Source organism: Balaenoptera physalus, assembly GCF_965194825.1.
Source record: "Balaenoptera physalus genome assembly, contig: HAP1_SCAFFOLD_752, whole genome shotgun sequence".
NCBI lineage: Eukaryota > Metazoa > Chordata > Mammalia > Artiodactyla > Balaenopteridae > Balaenoptera > Balaenoptera physalus.
In genome coordinates this window covers 319,073-342,953 of record NW_028126017.1, presented here as the reverse complement: position 1 = coordinate 342,953, position 23,881 = coordinate 319,073, and the positions used below count along the sequence as shown (strand labels likewise).

General features: G+C 37.9%; 1 protein-coding gene and 1 long non-coding RNA gene across 19 annotated transcripts in view; one reads left to right on the top strand and one right to left on the bottom strand.

Annotated features, from left to right (window-relative positions):
- The window catches only part of LOC309653649 (V-type proton ATPase subunit B-like), a 248,640-nt gene that overhangs the window by 24,996 nt on the left and 199,763 nt on the right, over positions 1-23,881 (top strand). For 4 of the 17 annotated variants that reach the window (XR_014259326.1, XR_014259327.1, XR_014259328.1 and 1 more), the window contains exon 1: positions 23,419-23,608. The exons of 9 other annotated variants lie outside the window; for them this stretch is intronic. The gene's annotated coding sequence lies outside the window, so the exon portion shown is untranslated. Of the gene's footprint in view, positions 1-1,884; positions 3,916-8,044; positions 8,352-9,486; positions 10,589-23,418; positions 23,609-23,881 lie in introns of those variants that run through there. 4 more of the 17 variants (XR_014259329.1, XR_014259331.1, XR_014259332.1 and 1 more) reach the window with 4 other exon arrangements.
- Positions 5,715-12,094, bottom strand: LOC309653651. 2 transcript variants are annotated; one of them, XR_014259334.1, is made up of 2 exons: positions 10,847-12,094; positions 5,715-5,946 (listed from the first exon to the last, which is right to left on the bottom strand). It is a non-coding gene; the product is annotated as an uncharacterized lncRNA (long non-coding RNA). The 2 variants fall into 2 exon arrangements; XR_014259335.1 differs by lacking the exon at positions 10,847-12,094 and adding an exon at positions 8,344-8,461.

Here is a 23,881-nt window from a genome sequence, read left to right as displayed (position 1 = left end):
CTTCATGGAACTTACTTGTGCCTTCAAGACCTGCTCTGGCCTGATCACATATATACCATATCCATTTGACGATGGAGTGCTGCTGTGCATGTCCTCTGTTATGGCTTGGTGGTTAAGATTCCACTTAGTTCATGATGGGCAGCTCAGGTCACATGGTAACTTGATGGCCCAAGGTTAAGTGTTCAGTCTCTACAAAGTTCAGTAGCAGACCTCTTGTTTCTCAAAAGGAGACTAGTTACCAAAATGATGGAAGGGCCTTGCTCCACAGTTCTTAAGGCCTGTGCTTTGATTCACCTATGAGGGCCTTCAAAAGGCTCCAGACAGCATCCTTATTTGCCACAGACATGTCAACACCATTGTGTCTTCTGGATCTTATGGCCCAAGTGGCAAAGCAGCTTGCACTGCAGCCTGGACCTGTTACACAGCCTTCTCTTGTTCTGGGTTCCATCCTAAACTAGCAGCTTTTGGAGTCACTTCATTAAAAAGTCTGGAGTAGCACATCCAGATGAGGAATATGTTGCCTCCAAAACCCAAAGAAATCACTAAGAGCTGTGCCTGTGCTTTGGCTGTAGGAGGTGTCAGAGACGACAACTTATCCTTCACCTTAGAAGGGATATCTTGACATGGCTCATACCACTGGGCCCCTAGAAATCTCACTGATGTAGGAGGCCATGGCATTTTGTCTTATCTATTTTCTGTCCTCTGACACATAAATACCTTACCAACAAATCTAGAGTAGTTGCTACTGCTCGTTCACTAGATCCAACCAGCATAGCGTCAGCAATGTAATAGGCCAGTGTGATATCTTATGGAAGGGAGAGTCAGGTGTATTTTCTAGCAAACTAAATAATGGCATCAGGCTGGAAAGTTGATATACTCATGAGGTAGGACAGTGAAGGTGTATTACTGGCCTTGCCAGCTGAAAGCAATCTGCTTCTGGTGGGCCTAATGGACAGGGATGGATAAAAAGGCATTTTCCAGACCAAATCCATATACTTACATACCATTTACCAGGGTGAGTGTTAACTTTCTCAAGCAATGAAACCACATCTGCAACAACAGCTACAATTGGAGTCACCACCTGGTTAAGATTATGATAATCTACTGTCATTCTCAAGATCCATCTCTCTTCTGCACAGGCCAGATAGGATGTTGTAGGAATCACCACCCCTGCCTCCTTCAAGTCCTTGATGCTGGCCATAAACTCTGCAGTCCCTCCATGAATGTGTTATTAAATTTTATTTATTGTTTTCCTAGGTAGAGGCAGTTCTCCTGGCTTTTACTTCGTCTTTCCCATCATAATAACCCTCCCTCCACAGATCAGGGAACAAATGTGGAGAATCTGCCAGCTGCTAAATATGTCTATACCAAGTATACATTCCAGAACTGGAGAAATAACCCCATGATTGGTTTGGAGAACCATTGGGCCCATGGTGAGACAGAACTGAGCTAAAACTCCATTAGTCGCTTGACTTCCATAACCTCTACTCTGACTTTTGGGCCCCTGCAATGTTTTAGGTCTCTTGGAATTAGTATCATTTCAAAGCCAGAGTCCGTTGTTCCCCAAAAGGTCTAATAATTTCCTTTTCCCCAATGCACAGTTACTCTGGTAAAATGCCAAACATCATTCTGGGGAAGGCTGGGGCAAGAATTGACAGTATAAACTTTCAGAGTGCACTGGGGTCCTTCCTCAATGGGGCCAAGCCTCTCCTTCATTCCAGGGGTTCGGGATCCATAAACTGGCTCATGTCTAGGAAAGTACTGAAGGGATGTGACTCTCTGTTTTTATGATTTAGGTTCGACTTTTATTCACTTGACCTAGCACTTTTCTGCTTATACAGATAAGTACAAATTTAGTAGGCTTCCTATCTATTTCACTTCTAGGAACACCATGATCAATTAATCAACACCATAAGTCAGCATGAGTCAGACTATTCTGATTGCTGCTTTGACTCTGCTGTACATTAAGGTAACCATGTCCACTTTGCCTTCAGTGGTTGAATATTGTCACTTGGCCCCTACCACCTCAGGATTCAATTACCCTCTTTGCATTTAGGTTTCCCAATGCAGTGACTGCATTTCCCACTGTGAGGTCTGATCTACAGAGAAAGCAACCATAGAGTATTCAAGGTGTCAACTGAAAAAAAATGCGCAACTTAAAAGTTGAAAATTATGTTGCATTTGGAACATAACTGAGGACTTAAGCCTGGGATACAGCCTCTCAGATAGCTCTGGGGACAGTTCCAAAGAGAAACAGAATATATAGGAGTTTTGCCAAAAAAACCCAAGTAATCAAACATCAAAACTTTCCTGCTAATTAAAGGAAAACCAGACATCTCAAGTTAACGATTTTAACACTTTTCTATGTATGGGAAGATGTAAGAATCTGGGCTTAATAAAATTATTCCTTTGATATGCACCTAAACTATCTAGGGCCAGTATCCTGTTTTTCTACATCTTAAATCCCCTCAGGGTGCACTATCAGGGGTGGCTGCAGTGGCTGGTGGCTTGGTGGCTGCAAGATCCTTTGTTTACTGGTATGGCAGGTGACATTCTTTGTCCACAAAGGATATTGGGGATCCTCTCATAGATTTATTCCTCACAGTATTGATGGAAGGTAAAACTTCTGGAACCCCCCAGTCAGGTGAGCAGGTTTTAAGTGACAAATCTACTCTAACATTCCTCTATCCCTAAGCCTCTGAAGTTCTTCTCTAGCTTAAACTGAGGCAAGTCCAGCATTTCCAGGGTACTCATGGGGGGCCACCTTTTGGCCTATGTTTCAGCCAACCAACCAACAAAACTGCTAGAGCCCTTTCTAATTCCTCAAGCTGCAACAGTAAATGCAGAAGCCCTATTTAGTGAGCCCATACATTCAGCCTCATTCAACCTTATAAGGAATTCCTTCTTCCATTTTCCCACACCTTTAGTACTTATTCCCACACATTTCCCAAGATTTTGTCTGTGTAACTTAGAAAATGGAAGTCATTATTTTGGAATGTAATGCACTTCCTCATGAGTCACAGATTGTATCCCACCTTTAGGGACCTGCTGAGCTTGAGTCTAGTTAAAAGTCCAGAAGTAAGGTGGGGTGGTAGGGGTGGGTCCTGAGGAGACTAATAATTATGTTACATGACAATTGCGTCAGGGGAGGCTATGACCCTTTCCTCAGGCAATGCAGGGTTAATCCCCTCAGAAGGAGATGGAAAGGCTGATACCCTGTATGTAGAGAGGCCGCTTCCACTGGGGTTGAGGAAGCCATCTCTGCTGGGGCCGGGGAGGCCAATACCACTGGTGATAAAAGATTCATCACAGTTTAGGGGCTCAGTATCCCCAGCTTCATCAGGATCTTCCCACGGGTCCCCATCCCAACTTATAAGATCCAGTTCTTTCCCAATCAATGCCCTCACATTGATTCAACAGTAGATGCCCTTCAAAACTGGGAGTTCAACTTGCATTGTAATTCAACCAGTTGCACGATGAGGTTCTGTGCTTGATTTCCAGCCCTGTAGCTACAGGAGACAGTGGTCTCCTTCAGGGCACATGGTCATTTATGTGGCACTTGAGCTGGGAGTTCAAATCACCAAGTTCATCCTTTTCTTTCAGTGACATAAGAAGCAACAGAACAACATAATTATATACACTGGTTTTCCAAAAATGTTCAAAAGTATCATATACGTTCATCCCAGAGAAATTAAATTTTATGTCCATGCAAATATCTCTACATGATTGTTTCTAGCAACTTTGTTTGTAATAGTCCCAAACTAGAAACAATAAAAATGTTCTAGAATAAGTGAATGGTTAAACAAACCGTGGTACATTAATACTATGAAACACTACTTAACAGTAAAAAGGATTAACTACTGATACATGCAAGTACTTGGATGGATCTCAAAAAACATGCTGGGTGAAAAAAGCCAGCATTTGAGGTTGGTGTTTGAAGGTCACATATTATATGAATACATTTATATAGCATTCTCAAGATGACAAAGAAGGAGACAGATAAGTGGTTGCCAAGTTTTAGGGATGGTGCATGGGGGCCAGGGTGGGAGGAAGGTAAGTGTGACTATATATCGGGGTAACAGGAGGGAGATCTTTGTGGTGATGGAACAGTTATATATCTTGATCTTGGTGGTGGCAACACATGTGATAATGTGGCACACATATACCTTGTAGCAATGTCAATTTCCCAGCTTTGATAGTATCCTATTGTTAGATAAAATGTAACCAATTAGGAAAACCGGATGAAGATTACTTGGGGCTTTACTGTCCTATTTTTGCAACTTCCTGTCAGTTTATAATTATTTCAGAAGAAATCATTAAAAAAAGTAATATGTTCAAATAAGAAAAAGTCTATATAGAAGTGTTTTTTTGAGGGTGCTAAACTCTTCAAGACAACTTCAACTTTCAGGCAGTCATTTTATCATTTGTAACATAATAAGAGAAGCAAAAATTGTATTAGGGACTGTATCTTGGGGAAAATTTCATGTAATTTTTGACACACTGTATTAGAAACATTCGTTTCTGCTGAATAATATTTGCTAACTTTTGAGATAGGTTAACCACAGGTAGATAAGTCTAGTAACCAATGAATAATAACATTAACAGAAAGGCAGTCTCTTAAGATATGTGATATCATGCTCTATGGAATTTTTCATTAATTTAGACAATTTTGTAGAGCTCCGATGTCAAGGTAAGTGACAAGTCCAAAGCTGCTGAAACCTAATGAGAATTACAAGAGGTTACATGGTAAATTGTGGCAAACCGATTCCGGCGGTCCCCAACTTTTTTGGCACCAGGGACCAGTTTCGTGGAGGACAGTTTTTTCCACAGAAGCAGGGGGGATGGTTTAGGCAGTAATGTGAGCTACAGTGGCGGGCGTGATTCAGGTGGTAATGCAAGCAGTGTGGAACAACAGATGAAGCTTCTCTCTCTCTCTCACCCACTGTTCACCTCCTGCTGTGCCCCCTGGTTCCTAACAGGCCTCGCACAGTGGGTTGCGGACCCCTGGATTAAGCAATGAAAATAAAGAGTTACAGAGCTGGTATAGAATTTAAAGACTTCACAGTGGCATATTGTTTGAGAGACCCTGAAGTGATTTCATGGTGTTTCCAAGTTTGCTGGGGACTGGGGACCAGGCCCAACCCAGACTATTTGGCCCCTGTACCGTGATCTTCCCTGAGAGCCAGGCTCTATTGCTTTCCTGCACACTCCCCGCTCTTTCCTCACAAGTTGTCTTCGTAGCACTGTGCAGCTTTAGCCAGATTTCAGGGCACAGAGAGCCTGCCTTGAACTGAGAGCATCTCTCCCACACATGCGCTTGAGGGCAGCCTGGGCTCTGCTCAGCTCTGAAGAGTCAGTCTTCAATGAACCCTATTACAGTTAAGGAGCTTCTCTGTAGCTTAAAATACTTGAGAAAGAGGAAAGAAAACTATTTTAGAAAGTATCTAATTGGAGCTATCCCAATCATATTTTTCATCAGTGACTTTTGTGATTCCAGGCTTTTATAAGCGCAATGATTCTGACACATTTTTAGGGAGAAAAGAGAGTGTTCTTTCCTACTTTAGTTATACTCTTTCAGTCACTGTAGTTTCATATTATTCAATATACAAGACCAAAAACATCCACATATTCATATTTGCATTTGGAAAGATGTGCTTTAAAAATGTTTTTAAAATGCATTCTCACTATCAAAGTCACAAGAATACCTTCTGCAATAGGGAAGAAAAGGTGACTGTTATTTCTCTGTAAAATCAAATATGATACAGACCAAGTGGTAGGCATTCAATGAACGTGGTCCCCGAGACCATGTGTGGTGGTGATAAAGCCCTGGGATAGGAGTGCTGGCCAGGTCCTTGGTCTCTGGGTGAGTTCCCTTCATCTGTTCCATTAGAGGACTGGTCCAGAGTCCTTTCAGCTTACGCATTCAATGATTCTGTCCCACTAGTTCTTAGGCAAAATAAAACAGAACAAAACAAAACAAAATCAATAAAAACCACTTAAAAAGTAAATGAGCAAACTCTGCCTGACCTAATGTGAAAGAGTCACTTACTGTTCCCTATTTTGAATGGTATCCTTGTAATACCTATAAGTGGTTATCTATCTGGGTATTAAAATGTTTTCATAAGGACCTGCTGTACAGCACAGGGAAAACACTCAATATTTTGTAATAACCTATATGGGAAAAAATCTGTAAAGGAACATATATATGTATATGTGCATATATATATATATATATATGTATGTATAACTGAATCACTTTGCTGTACACCTAAAACTAACACAACATTGTAAATCAACTATACTTCAATAAAATAAATAAATAAATTTTAAAAATTGTGTTTTCATGAGTAGATGCTCCATGAGCGAGCTGCTGGCAGGGGAAAATGCAGTGTGCTGCATCCGTGTGTTTTTTCTGTGCCAAGTATTATTTGAGGAAGGAAAAAAACCTGCAACAATTCTGCTTTTGCAACATGACTTGAATCACCAGAATGTCTAGAATTCCTGTGTTCTCAAGGTGCTATCTTTCAGTTAGCATGGAATTAAGGAGATGAGGGGAATGGAAGTCTAAAATTCAATCCTTAACTGTGAAATGCTTATTAATGGAGGTACATAAAGCTTAATATATTGGAAAGTGTGTGGACTCGGTCATTTAGTAAAAAATATTTAGGGCTTACTATGTGACAGGCACCGTGTGACTTGCGGTGGATGTGTAAGGCTTGGATGGTGTTCCCAGGAAGCTCAATATTTAGTGTGGCATCGTCACTCTAGTTCTGCCAATAATTAACCATGTGAGCACTTTGGAGTCTGTTTCATCGGCACTAAAAAGGAAAATGAGAGCACAGGGTCTGAGTCTCTCAGGGGTCCCTGTTTGCTTCTATGAACCTGCTGAGAGTAAGGAATGTATTCATGTGTCAGTTGGAGGATAAACTGTTACGTTCTCTTCTTCTTTTGATGTATGTACATATGTATGTATGTGTTTATTATTTATTGATTTAACTGAAGCTTAGGATTCTTTTTTTAATTTGGTTCTTCAATTATACTCTAAATAGAATTTGTTTACAATAAGCTGTTCCTTGACAGCTTTCTTCTGGGAAGACATGAAAATACAACGATTAGGTGTATCAACTCATTCAGAATGACAGTGAATGAAGGGAGCAGATTCCCCTTCTTGGTGCCCCTGGCAGCCAGTGTGAGGGCCTGAACCTTGGGCTCAGCCATTGGGATCCTGCAACCCAAGACTGAGAGTCGTGAAACAAGTGGGGAAAAGATTAAGAAGCAGTCGGATTTTATTGTTGTGATTGCAGTTGTGGAGTTCTTGGGGGAGGGGGGCACCACAGCAGGCAGGAGCAATGGCCTGTCCAGCTATATGGATGGGTCCAGAGCAGCTGAGCTAGAGCTCTTCAGTGGCAGAAGCAGTACCCTGGGTCACATCTTTCTTTTTTCTTTTTTTTTTTTTTTTTTTGATTGGTATCATTTATTTTTGTTAATTAATTTTTATTGGAGTATAATTGATTTACAACGTTGTGTTACTTTCTGCTGTACAGCAAAGTGAATCAGTCATACATATACATGTATTCACTCTTTTTTAGATTCTATTCCCATATAGGTCATTACAGAGTATTGAGTACAGTTCCCTGTGCTATACTGTAAGTTCTTATTGGTTATCTATTTTATATATAGTAGTGTGTATATATACATCTGGACCATTTCTATGACACATTGTTTTATAGGACCTGACTATTCTTCTGAACTAGTGACCACTTCCACTTTCACTTGTGAACCATTTAATGACCTGCTTACAAACCCTTTTCTTCCTGTCACTAAGTTGCAACTCTGATTACTTAGAGATGGTCTGACCCATAGGAGGGATGCGTCCACCAGCTGGCACAACAGTGGCTCCACTGAATTAAAGCTGATGCTGCCCCTGGCATCCTGGGCTCTGCTGATCACTAGGCAAGCTGGGAAAAAAGTGTTATGAGATGGGTGGGAGAAATCCTTTCTGATGATCAAAGGGATCTTGTGTCCTGCCTCCCTACATCTATAGCTTATGAAAATTCAAGAGGCAACAACACCACATTGGCTGGGCTGTGAAGGTCTCAGTTCCTTCAGAAATGAAGGTCTGGATCATGTCACCAAGTGAAGACACCAATGAGCCTAGTGCTGGCTGAGAACAAGGTGACCATGGAGCAGAGAATGGCTGAGGGACGTCACAGTATCACGAATGATGCAGAAGCACATGCCTACACATGTTTCCTTCCATGCTCCATAACTCATCTTCCTCCCCCATCCCTTTCCCTTGTCAGACCATTTTATATAGACCACTATAGTGATGGTTACATTCACCATTACTCTGTGGGTTTCTGATGATGTAGATGTGCCTGTGACCATCTTAGAGGAGGATTAGACAACATCCAGAGACCCTAGGATTGGGGCTGGATGCAGAGACTTGAGGTTTTCTGCCTTTGGTGAGTGGGTGGTACCCTTCCTTATCTGAAAGATAATTGTGTTCAGCAAGACTTACAATTTCTGGAATTTGAAGTGTGTATGTTACTGACCAGGGTTCTTGGCCTCCTTAATCAATAGAAATTGATCAGAGACCAGACAAGAAATTCAGGCAAAGCTTTATTGGGACGCCTGCTGCAGCAGGGGGAGTGAGAACAAGCAACAGGTTCCCTTGCTCGCTTCCTGGGGGTGGGGGTGGGGGCAGCTGGTTCCTTATATGGGGGGGAGGTAGTGGTGTGTCCCGGGGTTGGGCCGGAGGGGTGGCTTAGGTGGTCTGCCCACCCCTTTGGTGGTGCTGAGTGCAGGGGGCATGCGCAGAACCCAGCCTTTGCTCCCGACCCCCGTTTTTGCTTCTAGCTCTTCAGAAGTGGCAGTTGGGCTTTTTCGGTCTTTCTGTATCTTTTGTCCAGAATTTGCCCCAACTGTGCATGCACGCAGTTATTTTTAGTCCCTTATAGTTTCTTTGCATTTTGTTGCTCTAAGAGACATTTGTCCAGGTGCAAGCACTGCAGCACTGCAGCAAAGGCTCCCAGGTCCCAGCCTGTTTCATGTACATGAACAGATGTAAATTTGGGAAACTGTGCTTGTTATTTTTCGACTGTCCAGAACCCACCCGCCCCTGACTCTGCGGAATTAACCCAGATGTGATTTCCTATTGAGAGGCAGCGTGTTTCCTGCTACTGTGGAAACCACTTCACCTGCAGATGAGAGTGGGGCTGTGACCTGCAGTCTGTGTTAAGCAGGTTGTTGTTCTTTTCTTCCACCCTTTTTCTTCTTCTTCTTCTTCTTCTTATTATTATTATTATTATTTTGGGATAAGAACACAACGTAAGATCTATCCCCTTAGCAAATTTTTAAGAGCATGTACAGTGTTACTAACCAGAGGCACTATTCTGTACAGAAGATCTCTAGGACTTATTCATCTTGCATAACTGGAACTTTGTTCCCTTTAACTAACACCTTCTCTTTTTCCCCTCCCCTCAGCCCCTGCCAACCACCATTCTACTCTGTGCTTCTGTGATTTGACGATTTTAGATTCCTCACGTAAGTGGTATCATGTAGTATTTGTCCTTCTGTGTCTGACTTATTTCACTTAGCATAATTTTTCCACATTCATTCATGTTGTCACAAATGGCAGGATTTCCTTCTTTTTTAACACTGAATAATAGTCCATTATATATATCTCACATATCTTTTATCCATTCGTCTGTTGATGGACATTTAGGTTGCTTCCACATCTTGGCTATTGTGAATAATATTGTTGCAGTGAATGTAGGAGTGCAGAAATCTTAATGAGATCCTGATTTCAATTCCATTAACTATATACCCAGAAGTAGGGGAGGTTCCTCAAAAAAAACTAAAAATAAGAGGATTGTTAGCTCTTGGTTGGTCCTGAACAGGCAAAAATAAAGGGGGCAGCAGGGTCCAACCAAAAGGCAAATATGGTCCGGCCCCCTCACCCACTCCCACCCTTGATCCAGGGGTATTTGGTTTCTACTTATTTCCCAAGCCCAGTCCTTCAGCCTCTTATTGATTCTGTGAGCCCATAAGATGCTTTAATAAATTCTCCATTTCTTAAGAAAAATTGTCCAATAATGTTGCTCCCAACAAAGAATTATGCTACTCCTTACTGTCAAAAGGAATTTTAGCATTTATAATTCAGAGTTTACTGAATTGCAGTATAGTGCAGGCCTTGCAGTTTCATTACAAAGGAAATCCTGGTTTACTCCATTAAAAATCTGTGACCTAAAATAGAAGTTGAGTCAGATTTTTATTGACTCAAGCAACAAAGAAGAGTTCTGTTCTTGTGGAGTTTTGATAAATGCCTTAAGAAACTTAAGGATATCAAAGTGATTTAGAGAATTTCAATAACCTTCCCAAAACATGTTCATACATGCTATCCTTATTCTAAATTGAGAAATGTGTAATGCAGTTGTATTATTTTGTGTGTTGATATTAATAATACATAGAGGTTTTTCTTTACTTTCTGATCATGAAACTCCACCCCTAGGGAATTCTGGCCTTTCCATGAAAACAAAATTCTCCATAAAAAGCTGTGGGGTGGGACCCTGGGATCCCACTCCAGCAGATGTCTTTATTTGATTTGATTACTTGTGTTGTTCTTCATCCCATTAGTTCCTTGCAATAAAAATTTCAAATGTTGCTTGTGAGACTGAAATGCCAATTAGTTGAATCAGATGAGAATCTGGGTCGATGATGAGTCCTTATACCCTTCCCACCTCCTAGGGTGTGAAATAGGCAGTTATGCCACATGGTATTTCCATATAAACTCTATCAAAACATAAGCTTATAAGTAATGACAAAAACTGAGACAATGACTTACCTCTATAAAATATATTTTGAGATAGAAAGATATATGTGTAAGTCCAGCTGTAAATTCAGGCTCAATTCTGAAAGATGATTATTATTCAGACCCTGAAAGAGTTTTTTGTTTTAATTTATTTTCTTGAAGTATAGTTGACTTTACAATGTTGTGTTAATTTCTGCTATACAGCACAGTAATCCAGTTTTATATATATATATATATATATATATATATATATATATACACACATATATATATATATGCATTCTTTCTCATATTCTTTTCCATTACAGTTTATCACAGGATACTGAATATAGTTCCCTGTGCTATATGGTAGCACTTTGTTGTTTATCCATCCTATATATACTAGTTTGGATCTGCTAATCCCAAACTCCCAGTACTTCCCCCCACCCCCCCACATGGCAACCACAAGTCTATTCTCTACAGACCTTGAAAGTGTTTTGAATATTTTGGATTAGATAAACAGGAAAACAAACATTCCATATTCTATCAAGAAGGATGAGAAAAAGGAATCAGGTAGATGTGTTCCAAATTTTGAAATTTTAACTTCAACTAAATATGAATGCATATCCTGTGCTTCCCCTCAAACAGATTTACATTTAATTGAGAGTAGGAGGAAAAATTCTGTTCTGAAAGAGACAGAGACTGTTTATGGGAATCGAGACGATTACTTCTGAGGGTGGGAACAGTAATAATAATAGTTGAATCTATAAAGATCCTGCTATGGCCAGGCAGTGTACCAAGTCTTTCACATGCGTTAATTCATTTAATCCTCACAGCACCTCTGTGAATCTGACATATTATTATCCCCATTTTACAGATGAGGAAGCTGAAGCACAGACAGGTAAATGACTTGCCCAAGTTCCACAGCTTCTGTGAAAAGCTAATTTTCAAAGTAAACATTTTAGTGCTATTTGATTTTTTAAACTATGTGCCTCTATTAATTTTGTGACTAAAATTTAAAAATTCCAATTGAATAGAGATTTTTTGCTTCCATTATATTTTTTTCTGGAAAAAATATTATTAAGTTTGCCCCCAAATACCACTGAATTATAAAGTTGCTTTTTACAGTTATACATCCAAAACTTAATGCAAAATTGAGATCTAAAGATAATAGGCAATATTTTATATTGGTGTTTGTAATATCAGGGCACAAACTTTTAGAAGTGACTTTGTTAGCCAGCCCTCCTGTAACTAAATCTATTTGGAAATCTCAGCCTATTATCTTAAGGTGTCTTTAAAATGAATTATCAGAGTGGCTGGGCACATCTGTACTTAAAACACTATTTGTCTAATTGCTTCTACTTAAGTAAACATTACATATTACTAGAGATTTCAAATTGATTTTAAATTAAATAAGATCTAGTAAAACAAAGAGCAACATAAACTGTTTTAACTTGCCCCTTGCTTTTGTTGTTTTGTTTTGTTTTTTTCTTCTTTTCAAAGTGTTGCTTACCAATTTCTTCAAAGGAAATCAGGAAACTCTACATGTTTAGATAAAGTTCTATCTATATCATAAGACTCAGGACTTCAGATGAAAAAGGTTTTATAGATAATCCTCCTCCTCTTGAAATATTTATAATAATTCAGGACATACCTTCTGGTCAATCATATCATCTAGATAAATACTATTTTTAGTTTTTATTACTTATTCAGTACCTATGGAGTATTACATAATGCAGTGTAGTCCAAATTATATATGAAATACAAATTTAAATAACTGAATTTGGTGTATAGTGCACCTTTATTTCTTTTAAACATAGACATATTTTAAGAGGTGAGTTTTATTAACTTTACATGGACATATCTTTTTGGAAGTGGAGTATTAAGTTTGAATAGAATAAAGGTTTACAAATGGATATTGGCTAATATATGCATTTATATATATACATATGTTATAAAAATAATTTTGTTTTATTCTCTAAAACATCACATACATGTTTTCACCCTGGGAATCATTCCTATGTAAGTCAGTGCCTTAAAATATATATGCTAATAAACAATATTCAATGTGCTACAAAAATAATTTAGTTAAATTTTTAAATGAACTTACCTTCTAGTGACCGCATTTCAATATTTATAGATTATAGGAATGAAGTACAGGAAACTGAATTTTACCTTATAGGGAACTTGCATTCAGGAGCACCATCAATTTTAGCCTGCAATGATTGTGCAAATATGTCTAAGAAAAGAAGCATGCACTTAGATGCAGAAATTCTTCCATCTTACAGCTTACAGTGTTTAAGAAGTTGATCTATATGCATATATAATAAGAAAGCTTTTAAAAATATGCCTTTGAAATTCAGTTGTTTATACAAATATTTTTAGGACAATAAGTTTGAAGAATATGACAAGAATTTAGAGCACCAAAGTGTTTTGTTTTTTTTTTTAATTGCCAGGTGGTTAAACATCTTTGTCATAAAGCTACAGTAAAGGCACTCATGTGAAATGTACATGTGTGAGGTGTAAGAAGGGATCTCCTCTCTTGGTTACACTATTGCCAATAGCTATTTCAGTCTCGTGAATTCAAACATAATTGGTGGATGCTCCAAGCTTAGAGTCCAAAATCATCCACATGTTTTTGATTGAAATCTCCCAAGATCTTAGATAATACTAAAACAAGGGTGGGAAGATGTTATATGGAGAACAAATGGAGCACAAGTACAATGAAATGTGATTTTTCACTTGATGAAACAGAGGTGAATTAGAAACTATAGAAGAGAGTGTACAAAATACCCCAAATAACAGCGATCTAAAGTCCCTATTAAAAGCTAGGTTTTCATAGGATATTTTAAAAGAATCAAAAGAAATCATTTTTTTTGGTATTAGTTCTTCAGCTTTTTTTTTTTTTTTTTTTTTTTTTGTTCCTCTGTATGTGTTGTGTCTTTTATTTTCTGGATATTTTAAAGATTTTCTCCTTATCTTTACTCATCAGTAATCTGAGTATGATGTGCCCAGGCATGGTTTTCTTTGTATTGATATTTATCATGTTTGGGGTTTTCTTTTTTTTTTTTTTTTTTTTTAATTTATTTATTTATTTATTTATTTTTGGCTGTGTTGGGTCTTCGTTTCTGTGCGAGGGCTTTCTCTAGCTGCGGTGAGCGGGGGCCACTCTTCATCGCGGTGCGCGGGCCTCTCATTATCGTGGCCTCTCTTGTTGCGGAGCACAGGCTCCAGACGCGCAGGCTCAGTAATTCTGGCTCATGGGCCTAGTTGCTCCGCGGCATGTGGGATCTTCCCAGACCAGGCCTCGAACCCGTATCCCCTGCATTAGCAGGCAGAGTGTCAACCACTGTGCCACCAGGGAAGCCCCAGAGTTCTTCAGCTTTTTTATAAGATAGCCTCAATTTAAAATAATTACACTCATTAGTTTCACTCAGTAAGAGAATGCGATTCTGTGCTATCAGTTTGTCAGACATATATCACAAAATAAAACAACCGAATAAAATAATTGAGTATCCCTTCTCCAAACCGTCTTCCTCTCTGTTGCGCTCATGTTCCCTCTTTCTAACACCTAATTTCTATTCGTGGCAAGCCCTCCACCTTGGGTGACGCTTACTGTGTGAGTCCCCATAAACCAGACGTCCATCTGTTCTTTCTTTCTTTCGATTACTTCCGATGATAAAGCCACTCCTCTGTTACTGAGGTGGTGGCAACAATGGATATTTGTAGTGCGCTCCATCTTTTTATGCCCTTCATTGAAGGCTGCTGAGTTGGTAGCTTCACGAAGGAGGATGCACTCTTCGGCATTTGTACGTGTGTGTTTGGGGAAGAGGGTTTTGTAATCGTTTTCATTCAAAAATAAATGCTGACAGCTTCACTCCAAATTAATATTGTATACTTTTCCATGCCATCAATATTGACATTTGGAAATCTTATTCATTAGTCCGTGATCTGGAAGGAAACTATTTTAATGGCTCTTGGCCCTTGCATCTGTGATTCTCTTGTCATTGAAATCTGTAAAAAAAATGATATTAACTCTGAAATTTTATACTTTTAAACATTATTGACTTCCTGGGAAGAAGTCATATGTTAGCACCTTACAGCATACACTTCAGCAATAGAAAAACTATTAAGTGCTGTTTACTTAATTTAATAACACAGTCTAGGCCATTTAATTTTTTAGCCAGATTTATTAAGATACAATTCATATAAGATTATAACTCACCCATTCAGAGTGTAAAATTCAGTCGTTTTTAGTATATTCACAGATATGTGCAATGATCACGACGGTTAATTTTAAAACATTTTTGTCACTTCAAGAAGAAATCCCATACCTATCACCCTACTATCCCCACAAGCCTCCTAGCCCTAAGCAATCACTTACTGCATTTTTGTTAAATCTCTAAAACCTTCATGAATCAGCACTTTGCTACAAATCTACAACTCTCTCTGCCACTATTTCTTTAATTAGAAACTTTTTTTTGAGCAGTGTTAGGTTTACAGAAATATTAAGCAGGTATAGAGATTCCATTTATTCTATTCTCCTGCCAACGCCCCATTCCCTTTTCCCCAATTATTAACATCTTGCATTAGTGGTACATTTTACAATTGATGAACCAATACTGATATATTGTTGTTAATTAAGTTTTACATTAGAGTTCACTATTTGTGTTGTACGTTCTATAGGTTTGGATAAATGTATAATGACATGTATTGACCATTACAATCTCATACATAATAGTTTCACTGCCCTAAAAATTCTTGTAATCTACCTGTTCATCATTCCTCTCTTGTCCCTAATTCCTGGCAACTCCTAATCTTTTTAGTGTCTCCATAATTTTGCCTTTTCCAGAGTGTTGTAGAGTTGGAAGATTTTCTTCCATGTTATCTTCCAGAAGTTTTATAGCTTTGTGTTTTATATTTAGGTCTGTGCTCTATTTTAACTTAATGTTCGTGAAAGGTGTAAGGTTTGTTTCTAAATTCACTTTTTTTTTTTTTTTTTTTTTGCATGTGGATGTCTAGTTATTCCAACATTGTTTGTTGAAAAGACTATCTTTGTTCATCATATTGCCTCTGTTCTTTTGTCAAAATCAGTTGACTGTATTTGTCTTGGTCTGTTTCTGGGCTTTCTATTCAGTTCCATTGATCTATTTGTCTATTCTTTTGCCCATACCACACTGTCTTGATTACTGTTAACTTTATAGTAAGTCTTGATTTTGGGTAATGTGAATCCTCCAACTTTGTTCTCTCCCTTCAATACTGTGTCAGCCATTCTGGATTTTTATAAACTTTAGAATCAGTTTGTCAATATCCACAAGATCACTTGGGATTTTGATTGGGATTAATTAAATCTGTAGATCAAGTTGGGAAGAACTGACATCTTAACAATTTTGATCATCCTATACATGACCATGTAGTATCTCTCCATTTGTTTAAATTATTTGATTTCTTTCATACAGGTTTGTAGTTTTTCCTCATATAGATATTACACATATTTTCTTAGACTTATACCTAAGTATTTCATTTTTGGGTGTTAATGTAAATGATATTGTGTTTTTAATTTCAAAACCCAGTTGTACATTGCTGGTGTACAGGGAAGCAATTAATTTGTATATGTGAAAAATGTATCCTGCAACCTTGCTATAATTGCTTATTAGTTCTCAAAGTTTTTTGTTGATTCTGTGAGATTTCCTACATAGATGATCATGTCATCTACAAAAACAGTTTTATTTCTTCCTTTCCAATTTATATACTTTTAATTTCCTTTTTTTGTCTTATTATATTAGCTGTGAATTCTAGGACAATGTTGAAAAAATGTGTTGAGGCGATATCCTTGCCTTGTTCTTTTTTATTTATTTATTTATTTATTTTTGGCTGTGTTGGGTCTTCGTTTCTGTGAGGGCTTTCTCTAGTTGCGGCGAGCTGGGGCCCCTCTTCATCGCGGTGTGTGGGCCTCTCACTGTCGTGGCCTCTCTTGTTGCGGAGCACAGGCTCCAGGCACGCAGGCTCAGTAGTTGTGGCTCACGGGCCTAGCTGCTCCGCGGCATGTGGGATCTTCCCAGACCAGGGCTCGAACCCGTGTCCCCTGCATTAGCAGGCAGATTCTCAACCACTGCGCCACCAGGGAAGCCCCCTTGCCTTGTTCTTAATCTTAGTGAGAAAGCATCTAGTTTCTCACTAATAAATATTATATTAGCTGTAGGTGTTTTGTAAATTCTCATTATTAAGTTGCAATAGTTCCCTTCTATTTCTAGTTTACTGAACGTTTTGTCATGAATGAATGCTGGATTTGTCAAATGCTTTTTCTGTATCTATTAATAGGACCATATAGTTTTTCTTCTTTAACCTGTTTATATGATGAATTACACTAGTTGGTTTTCTTATGTTGAACCAGCCTTGTATACCTGGAATAAATCCCACTTGCCCATGGTGTATAATTCTGTTCATACATAGTTGGATTTGATTGACTAATATTTTGTTCAGGATTTTTGCAACTATATTCATTTGTCTGAATTTTTCCTTTTTTTTGTAATGCTTTGTATGCTTTTGGTGTTAAGATAATGCTGGTTTCATAGAATGAGTTAGAAAGTATTCATTCTAGTTCTATTTTTAGAGAATAAGCATACATTTTCCCTAAAATATTTGTTAAAATTCACCAGTGAACCAATCTGGCCCTAGTGCTTTCTTTTTGGCAGGTTATTAATTATAGTTTCAAATCCTTTAATAGATATAGGCCTATTGAGATTGTCTGTTTCTCCATGTGTAATTTTGGTGCTGGAACAACTGGACAGCTACATGCAAAAAAAAACTGAATCTAGACAAAGACCTTACACTTTTCATATACATTAAATGGATCTCAAAATGGATCATAGAACTCAATATAAAATGCAACAGGACTTCATTAAAATAAAATAATAATAAAATAAAATGTAATGCCCCCGGTAAGCCTTTTTAGATTCTTCAATCATGTGTTTCTCCCTAATTATGCCTTAATTTCACCTGGTTTATACCTCTGCAATATTTATAAAAGAAATCTTGCATGTTATATGTACATGCCTATCAACTCCATTGGACTGTGACCTCGTTGAGGGCTGGTAGGATGTGTCATTCATCTTTGGTGCCAGTTCAACATTTGTTCTGGTACAAAATAGTAAGTAGAATATATCCTTTGAATTGAACAATGCAGAGTTTTTGTTAATTTAAAATTCAGTTTCACAGGCCTACAATTACGAAATGGTATAGGGACACAAAACTCTTTATAACTAAAACATTCATGAGTCCATTTATGAAATCAGTGTCCTCTCAGCTCTCCTCTGCTCATCATAGTGGAATTGATCCCCACCCACCAGGTCAGGTGTTTGATTAGTTCTTTTTGATAGGGGAATGGTGCCAATAACCACTAATCTAAACAATTGCAATGAAGTTGATTGCAAGGGAAATAGTCCCATCCAAGGAGTATGATTAGACGTGGTAAAAGAGGGGCAAAGGGAAGGGAGAAGGAAAAGCAGAAGTGTACAAGCAATCTCCCCAAGTAAGGGAGAAGACTAAAAAGAAGGAAGAGTGGGGCAGTGGTGGAGGTTCTCCCCTGGGTTCTCTCCAGGCAGACAGCGGGAACAAGCAGGGCAGGGAGGTGGTGGTGAGTAAGGACACCTCAGTGTTGTAGGTGTAAGGACACCTACAGTATGGAGCTGCAGGCTTAAACTTTCCAGAATAAATCTCAGCTTTGGATAGGAGCCTGTTATCAGACCCACCCTCAAATCACTAGGCACTAACTATCCTATGGAAAAGGGCAGAGTCCAAAATTTTGATTAAAAATAATATATGAGCTTAAAACAAATATAAGCCTACATATTTTTAACAGAGAAACTTAACATATCTACTAGATATTGGGAAATCTGAGCTCTTATGAACCCAAATAAAAGCAGGGAAAAGATAGCAGAGATACTGTTTGAAAGTGACCAGTTTTTTTGGTGTGTATGTCCATGCAGGTAGCCCTTACTTTGTGTGCCCATGGTTTGTTGACTGGTGCACATTGTGCTACTCACAATTGCTTCTTGTCAAAGTATCATTTTCATAAATTAAACTCATGACTCTCATGCAAATGTAAAATGAGTATATGGCACAGATTTAATGAACCCATTAATAAGAGAACTGGCATGATGGTAGTGCTGATTCAAAAGAACTAAATGGGGTAGAAGCTTTTATAGTAGCTGGAAGAATTCTTAAATAGGATTACTGATTTTAGATAAAAAATAGCTAATGTTCTGTAGGGAAAATCAGCTAACATTCTGAATTTTGGAAATTGTATTTTCCATCAGAAAGGAATCATTTGCATCCCTACTGAACAGACATTATTTGTATTGCTATCTGACAGAAATCAAGGTACCAATTAACATCAACCCCTTCAGAATTACACTATACCTTTATCAATAGTAAATAACAAGTTAAACAAAGATGCAAAGGTACATGCCTAGAGATTCAGATAATCCGCAGGCAGGCCTGATAATCAAACCCTAGCATAACTAAGAAAGAACAGGCAAAAGTCCCTTTAGTTTTTTTCAGGCTTTTGGATAATTTTCCTTAACACCATTTTACAAAGGTTTTTCTCTTCCGTATCTTACTGATGTCAAGGAGACTAGAATTACTGGGAAGGGTATTCTCAGATATATTATCAAGTTATCCCATTGTAAAAAATACCAAAAACCAAAAAACTAATCTTGAAGCTATCCACATGATTAAAGAAAAACTATACCATGTGGGGGACAATTTTGAGTGAGAGCAGAAACTGCTCTTAGAAAGCATAGTATTAGTGAGTTCTTACAGGCTCCCAGGTAGCTACATCATCAGAGAGAAGGAAGCACCAGAAGAGGTATTTTACCCATGTTTGGTCAATACGAGGGAGTGCAGAATTGCTTTTGACACAGTCTAGAGGCTGACATTGATACCATGCCAGAGACCCGTAAGCATGTTGTGCTTTCTCAAAGGTCTTCTCTGTGAGCTGAGCTGCCTTCGAACTTAGAACATGAATTTTATGGTTTTACCTTGAACAAGATTCTGGAAATAGTTTATAAAATAATATCTGCATATAGGCCTCACCTTGGAGAGAGCTCATTACATTCCTGGGCACTGCAGTGCTACCAGATATCATGAGAAATAGAGGCAGGACAAGAATACCAAGGGAGGGCTGCTCAGCATAGATGACTGATGTGACCATTGTGATGATTTGACTAACTCCAAAGTTCATTCCCATGTCACCACTAAAACATTTTTTCCCCTTCATTGCTAATGTCTGAGAGGAAATTTCTTTCCTCTACCCTCTTAGGTTTATTCGTAGGGGCCTGCAAAGTAAACTGACAAATGACAGAATGATGGAAGAAAAACCTAAATTATTTTAATTAATATTTTCTGTGTGAAAGAGTCCAACAGGAAGGAAGTGAAACTCAAAGAAGTAGTTAGACTTGGGGGCTTATATTCCATTTTTAAGAAAGGAAAGGGGGTTTGGAGGAAAGTGAGTAGGAAATATATGGGGAAACTGATGGGAGATAAGCGCTATTTTCATAAGGTTTGTTTATGTCGACTCACCTCAGTGCCCATTCTCCACCTTTGGTGACAAGAGTCACTCTCTTCTTCCTGGTTCAGGAGAGGGAGCCCCGGTCTCAGGGAAAATTCATGCCCTGCTTTTAGGGAGAAAAGGGGAGGGAAGATTTCTTCCTGCATCTGCTGATTTTCAATTGCTTTCAGCTCAAAACCATATTTATGCCAAAGTGGCATTTTTTTTTAAATTTATTTATTTTTGGCTGTGTTGGGTCTTCGTTTCTGTGCGAGGGCTTTCTCCAGCTGCGGCAAGTGGGGGCCACTCTTCATCGCGGTGCGCGGGCCTCTTATTATCGTGGCCTCTCTTGTTGCGGAGCACAGGCTCCAGACGCGCAGGCTCAGTAGTTGTGGCTCACGGGCCCAGTTGCTCCGCGGCATGTGGGATCTTCCCAGGCCAGGGCTCGAACCCGTGTTCCCTGCATTGACAGGCAGAGACTCAACCACTGCACCACCAGGGAAGCCCTCCCCAAAGATTTTTATTGTTCCTTTATAAACTTGCCTTCCCACCCCTCTTTGCTCTTCCCATCAACTGACCATTAGACATGATGCCATTAGACGTCAGGTTAATTTGCATATAGAATTTTATATAAATAGAGTCATACAGTATATATTGTTTTTTGCCTGGTTTCTTCCACTGCATAATTATCATGTAATTAATCCACATTCTTGCACTTATCTATAATGTATTTATTTTTATTATCGACTATTCTACTGTATGGATTTACCACAATTTGTTTATCCTTTCACTTACTGATAAATATTTGTGTTGTTTCCATGTTAGGCATTATAAATAAAACATTTGCTATCATTAATCTTTTTAATTTTAGCCATCTAATAGGTGTGTAGAAGAATACCATTGTGACTTTTGTTTGCATTTCCCTAATGACTATCATATAGAATAGCTTTTTATGTGCTAAATTGCGTTACATATATCTTTGGTAAAGTGTCTATTCAAAATTTTTGGCCACTTTTTCAAAAGGTGGGTTTTTTAATTTGTATTATTATTTTAAAAAATTAAAGATAATGACACACAACATTATATTAGTCTCAGGTGTACACATAATGATTCAAAATTTGTATATATTGCAAAATGATCATTGCAATAATTCTAGTTAACACCCGTCACCATACATAGTTACAAAATTGTTTTTTCTTGTATTGACAACTTTTAAGATTTACACTCTTAGCAACTTTCAAATATGCTATACGGTATTATTAACTATAGTCTCAGTGCTGTAGTTTACATTCTAATGACTTATTTATTTTATAACTGCAAGTTTGTACCTTTTGATCCCCTTTACCTATTTCATGCATACCACCATCCCCCACCTCTGGCAACCACTAATTTGTTCTCTAAATCTATAACCTTGTTTTGTTTATTTGTTTGTTTCTGTTTTCCTTAGATTCCACATATAGGTAAGATCATATGGTATTTGTCTTTCTCTATCTGACATATTTTTCTTAGCATAATGCCCTCAAGGTCCATCCATGTTATCTCAAATGTCAAGATTTCTTTCTTTTTTTATGACTGAATAATATTTCATTGTGTATATATACATTTTTTTTATACATTCATTCATCAGTGGACACTTTGTTTCCATATCTTGGCTATAGTAAATAATGCTGCAATGAACATAGGGGGTGCATATATCTTTTCGAGTTACTGTTTTTATTTTCTTTGTCTAAAAACCCAGAAGTGGAATTGCTGGATCCCATGGGAGTTCCAGTTTTAATTTTTTGAGTAACCTCATACTGCTTTTCACAATGGCTATACCAATTTACTTTCCCACCAAGAGTGCAGAGGGGTTCCCTTTATTCCACTTTCTTGCCAATGCCTATCTCTTATGTCTTTGGTGATAGCCATACTAACAGGTGTAAAGTGATATCTCCTTGTGGTTTTGATTCCCATTTCCCAGTAATTAGTGATATTGAGCATCTTTTATGTGCTACCTGTTGGCCATTTGAATACCTTCTTTGGAAAAATGTCTTTTCAGATTCTTTGTTCATTTTTTAATTGGATTATTTGACTTTTCTGCTATTCAGTTGCATGAGTTCCTTACATATTTTGGATATTAACTCCTAATCGAATGTGTGGTTCGCAAATATTTTTTCCCATTCCATAGGTTGCCTTTTCATTTTGTTTATTATTTCCTTTGGTGCTCAGAAGCTTTTTAATTTGATATAGACTCACTTGTTTGTTTTTTATTTTGTTGCTTGTGCTTTAGGTGTCATATCCAAAAAAATCATTGCCAAGATCCTTGTGAAGAAGGATTTTTTTATGTTTTCATCTGGGAGTTTTATGGAAGCCTGGTTTCAGAGCTTACATTCAAGTCTTTAATCTGTTTTGTGTTAATTTCTGTGTATGGCGGAAGACACTGGTCTTGTTTTATTCTTTTACGTGTGGTTGTCCAGTTTCCCCAGCACCATTTATTAAAAAGACTGTCCTTTCCCCATTGTATATTCTTGGCTCCTTTGTTACAAATTAATTTACCATATACATGTGGGTTTATTCCTGGTCTCTCTATTTTGTTCCATTAATCAATGTATCTTTTTTTTATACCAATATATATCATAGTTTTCATTACTATAGCTTTGTAATATAATTTGAAATCAGGGAGCATGATGCCTCCAGCTTTGTTCTTCTATCTCAAGACTGGTTTGGCTATTTGGGGTCTTTTGTGATTCCATACGAATTTTAGAATTTTTTGTTCTATGTATGTGAAAAATACCATTGAAATTTTGATGAGGATTGCACTGAACCTGTAGATTGCTTTGAGTAGTATGGACATTTTAACAATATTAATTTTCCCAACCCATGAGCACAAAATATCTTTTTCTTTGTTTCCTCTTCAACTTCTTTCATTAATGTCATAGTTTTCAGTGTACAGGTCTTTCACCTCCTTGGTTAATAAAAGTGTGGGTATCCTTGTCTTGATCCTGATCTCAAAGGAAAATCTTTCAGCTTTCCACCATGGTGTATGATGTTAGCTGTGGACTTGTTATATAAGCCCTTTATTATGTTGAGGTATAGTCCCTCTATACCCATTTTGTTGAGAGTTTTTCTTAAATGAATGTTGAATTTTGTCAAGTGCTTTTTTTCTGCATCTATTGAGATGGTCATATGATTTTTATCCTTCATTTTGTTAATGCAGTGTGTCACATTGATTGATTTGTGGATATTGAACAATCCTTGCATCCCTAGAATAAATCCCAGTTGCTCAGGTATGTGATTCTATTAATTACTGTAGAATCTTGTTTGCTAATGTCTTGTTGAGGATTTTTGCATCTATGTTTACTGTTCATCAGGGATTAAATCTTTGGGAAAGAAATGGGTGATCCAAAATGATTAGGTTATAAAACATGTTCTTATTAGATTCTTGTATTTATTTTTATTAGTAATTATATGAGCCATTTATTGATTTTATTTTTTTGGCATCCTTTTCTGGTTTTGGTATCAGGGTAATGCTGGCCTCCTAAACTGAGTTTCAAAGTGTT